General features: G+C 36.2%; 1 non-coding gene across 1 annotated transcript; it reads right to left on the bottom strand.

The window, feature by feature from the left end:
• Positions 1-3,877: 3,877 nt before the first annotated feature.
• LOC121983495 lies at positions 3,878-3,983 on the bottom strand. Its single transcript, XR_006112544.1, has one exon. It is a non-coding gene; the product is annotated as a small nucleolar RNA R71 (small nucleolar RNA).
• Positions 3,984-6,888: the final 2,905 nt, after the last annotated feature.

The following is a 6,888-nucleotide window of genomic DNA, read 5'->3' as shown; positions in this document are numbered from 1 at the left end:
TCTATGGAAATATTACCCATAAAAACTCGAAAATCATAATTTTACAGAAAATTACAGAAAATTTAGTTTTCATAAAACCAAAAACAAACTCGTACAAGCCTTGCACGTGACTCTGATACCACTGTTGGGTTTTTCGGGCCGCGAAAATCGCTTTTCGCGTCGCGGAAACCCCGAATCACCCAAGGCCAACGGATCCATGCAAGGAAAACCAAACGAAAATTACGAGTACGAGTTTCAAAATATCTAGATCTACTCCTAGATCTATGTGTTAAGAATATACCTTGAAGCGTGCCCTTTTCGCGTTCCCGCTCGTCCAAGGAGTTGCCGGATCTCTAGACCGTCAAGCGTCGGTCCTCTAGAAGTATCCACACGGACACGTAGGTGGAGAAAACCTCACACAAAGGTGTGCTAGCACCTTGGTGAGATTCGGCCAAGCAAGGAGGAGAGGGAGAGGAAGAGCTTCAAGAGGAAGAAGAAGAAGATACACCACTTGAATGGAAAAATGAATTCCCATTCAAAACCAAAGTGGCCGGCCACTCTCAATGGTGAAAACTCCCAAATTAATTGCATTAATTGCAATTAATATGAAGCCATTAAAGAGAATGACTTTGTAACTTCCATGAGGTGGCATCCATGATGATGTGGAGTATCATCATTGGTCCACCTAATGCCAACTCACCAATGAGGTGGCAAAAGGTCAAGTCAAAATTAACCTTTGGTCTTCATTCTTAAGTCAAGTTAAACTTGACCCAATCTCTTCCATGGTTGATGTAATCTAACCATTTGATTCAAGCCAACTTAATATAATGAATCTAATTCATTTAATTAAATTGATTCAATGAGTCAAAATCTAAATTAGACTCATCGAACACATGAATCAACTTGAGTCGAACTCAAGTTAGCCCAATTAGGATTACTCTTAATCCAATTTGATTCATCAAATGAATCTAATCCTCTTGGTTCATCATATGAACCTAATCTCCATCTAATTGTCCTAAGTGTGTGACCCTATAGGTTCTTGTAACGTTGGCAATGCCCTAAACCCATTTAGGAGCATAAGTAATGAGCGGTATCTAGCAACACATCATTACTACCCAAGTTACAAGAATGTCGAGATCCGACATCACCTTGTGACTACTAATTGTGACTCCTCACAATATGTAACATTGTCCTTCTATCCTAGACATCTAGATTGATCAATGTGAGGCATAGACCGTGTCATCCTCTAATCAATCTAAATCTTGAACTCCAAGTAGACTCACTCAATCAAATGAGCTCAATATCCCATATTGACTCATTTGGGCATGGCCATACACTTCGTGGTCTCACTCTATCAAGAATACCGATGTCGCTCCCGTCATATGGGAGGGATAGATCCCATCTACATCACTCACATCCCTCTACATAATTTGTTATATACCCAGTAATCGCCTTTATAGTCCATCCAGTTACGGGTGACGTTTGACGAAACCAAAGTACATAACTCCTTATGTAGGGATCCATGGTGACTTCAGGTCTAAGGACTAATAGTCATACTAATAGCCACATGAGAAAGTATATGACACTCATATAACGATCCATGATACTTTCTCATGGCGGGTCATTCAGTATACATTCTCTAATGCATACCCATGTGTCAGCTTGATATCTCTATATCTATGACTTGTGAGATCAAGTCATCGAGCTAACCTACATGCTAGTCTTATTGTATTAACATTGTCCCTGAATGTTAATACTCGACTAGGAATGATTTAGAGTAGTGTTCCCTATATCATATCACTATCGATTCAACTAATCGATTGATATAGGTATGAACCTTCTACTCAAGGACGCTATTATACTTAGTCTATTTGGCACTAATACAAATAAGTATAATAACCAAACAAATGCCTTTATTAATATACAAGAATATGATACAATGAGTCCATACAATCATCAAATGATTGGCTCTAGGGCTCTAACTAACAGTCTGATCCCACATGACCGTGCCACTCATCCAAGAGCAAACAAGACACAGTCATGTGGATCCACATGGCCATGTGACCTTAGCCAAGGTCGAGAAGACACTGGTCATGTGGATGCCACATGGTCATGGCACGGGCCATGCCTGGCCCTTGCCCTACCCTATTTAAAGGGGTTTTCTCCCCTTTTTGGGGATTTTTAGATTGTGGGATCATCCCCATTCCTTGGAGAAGGGTTATCCCCCTTGGAGAAACCCTAGATCTTCCATCTTCTTTGTCTATCAGTTCATCTCCGGAGCAAGGGAGTCCTTCCAAGGACGCTACGCATCAAAGATAAGCATCTCTTCTCTCTCTCTCTCCATGTATTGAGTTATAGTTTACTTCTTTCTTCATCTTTGGATTGTATCTCCCTTGTAATGGAGTAGATTCTCTAGATCTAGAATGTAGGAAGTAGTTGTGATGTGTTGTGATGTATGAACTATGTATTTGGATATTTTTCTATGCAATGATGTGTTTATATCATGTTCTATGTGTGTTATACCTTGTATGTGTTTAACGAAATATGTGTGAGTTCAATTTATGTAGATGTGAGGGATTTGTCTATATGTTAAGTTTGCAACTAGACTGGATATTCGGGGGATCCTTAGTGACAGAAGATATCCATTCAACCGGACATATATGCCCTTAGTGACAGAGGGCATCGATACGTACTCACTTTCTAGAGTCAAAAGATCTTAATATAGGGACTAATCCTTGTTAGGGAATTCTAATTGGAGTGCATACTCCAGTGTTATTGCTAAGAAGTACATTAGATAACTCTAGTGATTGTATGACTGGAGGACCCTGTGACAAAGGGTAACCCTTTAACCGAAGTTTCTAAAGTTACTTCTTTACTTAATGACATTAGAACTTGGGTAGACTCTTCAGTGTGACTTTCGTTGGATTGTACCATACTTTAGTTAGAATCCCTACACGAGTGTAAGCATAGAATTAGGAAGATGAACAATGTATAGGGGCATTAACTAGCACCATGATAAAACCAAAATCCTAGCATCTATCATTCATCCCCTTCCAAGATCATCTCTTATGCCTTCTCTCTCTCTATTCTCTCTTTCTTTCTCTCTCATTCTCCTTAATCTTTCTCTCAATCTCAGTCTTCCAACCAAACATTCAATTGTCTAGATAGCTCGTTGTGTGAAGTTAACTAGTGCTTAATCAACAGTCCCTGTGGATTCGATATCTTTTGTATTACTGACGACATAACTGTGCACTTGCAGTTCGTAACAAGTTTTTGGCGATGTTGCTGAGGATTATTTTCGATTAACATTAGTTGATTAACATATGAGTTATTCTAGATTTGTTAATAGATTTTTCATTTATTTGTCTGTTTTTATTTCTGCATATACTCTTCTTGTTATTAGTTTATAGTTCAATTTTTTATTTTCCTTCATTTCTACATTTACTTTCTTGTTTCTTATTAAGCATTGTACTTCTTGTCTTTATTTCTATGTTTCCTCATAATTTTTTTAGATACTATGAGTACTAACATGTCAAGCAGACCTTTAAGAGAATTCTCTGCACCCATTTCCGTAAGATTTTTATCTCCAATTGTGTAACCTCATATTGAAGAAAATAGTTTCCAACTAGACCTAGAGATAATTGTTATGATACAAGGTCACAAATTTAGAGAAGTATCAGAAAGCCCTTATCTGCACCTTGACACATTTCTAGAGCTTTGTGATATGGTGAACTATGAAGGAGTGTCAACGAATATAGTTCGATTGATGACATTTTCTTTTAGTATCAAGGATAAAGCAAGGACTTGGTCTTATTCCCTTCATCCTCAAAGCATTACAAGTTGGGAACAATTGGAGCAATAATTTCTTAATCATTTTTCCCTCCAAGTAGAATGGTTTACATGAGGAATTATATCACAAATTTTGCTTAGCCAAATGGAGAATCATTATTTGAAGCACGGGATAGATTCAAGAGTCTACAAAGACAGTACCCTCATCATGGCTTGGAAAAATGGCTGACTTTACACATATTCTATAGGGAAATTTCTTTATTTGATAAGTGTTTATTGGATTCATCAGCTGAAGGTTCTTTTATGAACAAAAGTATGGACAAAGCATATACATTAATTGATCAAGTAACATTGAATCTCCAAGAATGGTTAGATAGAAGTTGAATGGAATTCCCCCCAATAATTTCAAAAGTACAAGCCATAAAGGTAAAAGAGCCTATCAAACAAAATGCAGTTCAACCTTCTAAGATTTTGAAAAATCACAAGTCACAGAATGAGGGGTTCAAATAGTTAGAGACAAGGATTGATAGCATAGTTTCAAAATGGTTCAAGCATGACCTCCCTCCTACACAAACAAGGTCTAGTGAACAGTGTAATGATATTAAGTTGAGAAGTGGCATGAATCATGAAGAACTTCTGGAGAAAGACTTGTATAGAATTGAGGAGAAGAACAACAGAAAACCATAAAAACTTAGTTCCATTACTCTAGAAAGTGTCCAAAGGCCACAAGTACCTTTCCCTCAATAGTTGATCTCACCATCACTAGACAAATAAGTTGAACCTCAGCCACAAGCTCAACCATTCCCAAAACCTCCACTAAGGGTCCTCTTTCCACAAAGGCCAGTGGGGGCCAACAAAGATAAAGATTTTGGCAAATTTTGTGATTCCAATATGGTTGAGTGCAGATTTCTTGGCATTTATAAAGATGAGGACTCTTCATATGAGGATTGTAATGTTAATATAATGAGTTGTAAATTTTCAAATCTACCTCTAGGGTTTACAGGGTATTATGGTGAAATTAAATTTTTAGATGATGAATGTACTGAGGTAGATCAACTTAAGAATGCAAATGAAGTCAGTGATCCTCCTGTTGTTGATTCTCCTCATGAAGATATTGATGTGGGAATATTCTTCCCCACATGTGTTGATGTTAATGATATGGAAGGATGTGTAGAGAGTTGTGTTGTGGAATCAACATCTCAAGAATCACCTCCTTTGTCCACACAACCCTTAAAGACTATGAAAATTGCAAGGATTGACCATGTTGTGATCAATGTATAGGGACTTATGCAGAGTTAGCAGAATCTCAAGAATCACCACCTTTAGTTGCACCAACACCTGAGCTAGAGCCAGAACCATTATTTTATTCAGAGGAAGTCACATCCATATGTCTAGAACTTTCAGGTATCTCTTAGCAAAGCAACGTTAGTATTTCTTGTAATCTTTTGAAAACTTTTATAGAGGGACCCATCATTAACTTTATTGGATGTGATTCAGTTTTTATTACTTATTTAGCTTAACTTGATATTATTCTGGTTCTATCTTATATAAAATGCTTATGAGAGATTTGTTTTTCTTTTGGGTATGCATATTTCACTTGGGCTAACAACTGGAAGCTCACACTCAACGATCTTTGACCACCTAAAAGAACTTTTAAGAAGGAAAAGATGGAGAGAGAGATACTTCCTTTTATAGCGCATATGTTGAAAGCTCACTCCATAATAAGAGCCCTTGGTAGGAGGGTATTGAAATATTTTACCCCTCTAAGAGCAAGATTTTGATGAATCTAATGAGGTGGTCGATCTAATGACCTTAAACAAGCGCTTCTTAGGAGGCAACCCAAGTTCTTATTTCTTGCTTTCTTTATGTTTTTAGTTCTTTCTTGTTTTAATTTCTTTCTTCACAATAAGCCCAAATCCTCTACTTAATTTTTCTGGTCTATCTTTATTTTATAGAATTCAAAGTTATGGAGGAATGTGAGGATGAGATAAAAGAGTATTTCCAAGCATATGGCGTAGCCTTGGAGCTAATCACTTGGTAACTTCTCTTACTTCAAAATTTTCTCCATATATTATTTCTATTTTTTATTGGGACAATGAAAAGTTTAAGTCTAAGGAGATGTTTGGGTTTAGTTTTGTGTTTGTCATATTTCTTAGTTTTTTCACATTTCTTTTGCATAATAAAATTTTGCTAGTTGCATCATTCATCACATTATGATTATGTGTTCCTTAATGCAAAATACTAGCACGCTTATTCTAGATTTCATGTGGTTTATTGGTTACTTATGGTGCTAGTATATTTAGCGATCTATCTTTTTTTATCTATGATAGCATAAAGTGAGCAATGGTTTTACTATAGAAATTTGAGTATTGCCCTTGTTTTAGGATCTCTTTACACTATGCTTAGTTTTAATAGTGAAATAGTCATGATTCATAGAATTGAACTAGTACTTGTGTTTCTATAGTGACTTCTTAATTATATTTTAGTTACTAGATAACCTCAGATCATGTCAACTCACTTGGAAAAATCAAAATCCTTGCATTTGCATTTATATATTTACATTTGTGTTAGTACTACACCTTTAAATCACTAAAAATGCATATGAGTAAGGGATAAAAAAATAGTTGTTGTGAGTGGAAACTAATAATTTACCCCTTTGAGACCGAGTTAGGTTACTAGGGAAATAAATGTTATGTTTCTCTTGATTCCATGTAGTCCTTTGAGACCTTGTGCAATTTTAGATATATGAACCATGCGCGTGACAGGTAAGTGTCTATTGCTGGAAGCATAAGGAATATAGTTTTATGATAACTTAACTAGACTTAGGGATTGATACTTGATAAATTTAGGTCACTATTGCACTGAGCATGGAGAACTATTACTTAGGCTGTACTCAAACAACTTTTGTATCTTGCTCACCAATAAAATCATTTGATAAAATTAGATTGGCTTGCTAGAGATTATGATGCACTATTTAACCACATGAGTATAGATGTAGTTTTTTCTTGAGGACAAGCAAAGGGTTATGTCTGAGGTGTGATGTACGTAGATTATATACACATTTATTCATGTTTTGACACATATCTACTTATATTTCATGAGCATAATCTATATTTATTG

The sequence above is a fragment of the Zingiber officinale genome, chromosome 5A (assembly GCF_018446385.1).
Source record: "Zingiber officinale cultivar Zhangliang chromosome 5A, Zo_v1.1, whole genome shotgun sequence".
NCBI classification, from domain to species: domain Eukaryota; kingdom Viridiplantae; phylum Streptophyta; class Magnoliopsida; order Zingiberales; family Zingiberaceae; genus Zingiber; species Zingiber officinale.
This window is presented reverse-complemented; position numbering and strand designations above follow the sequence as displayed.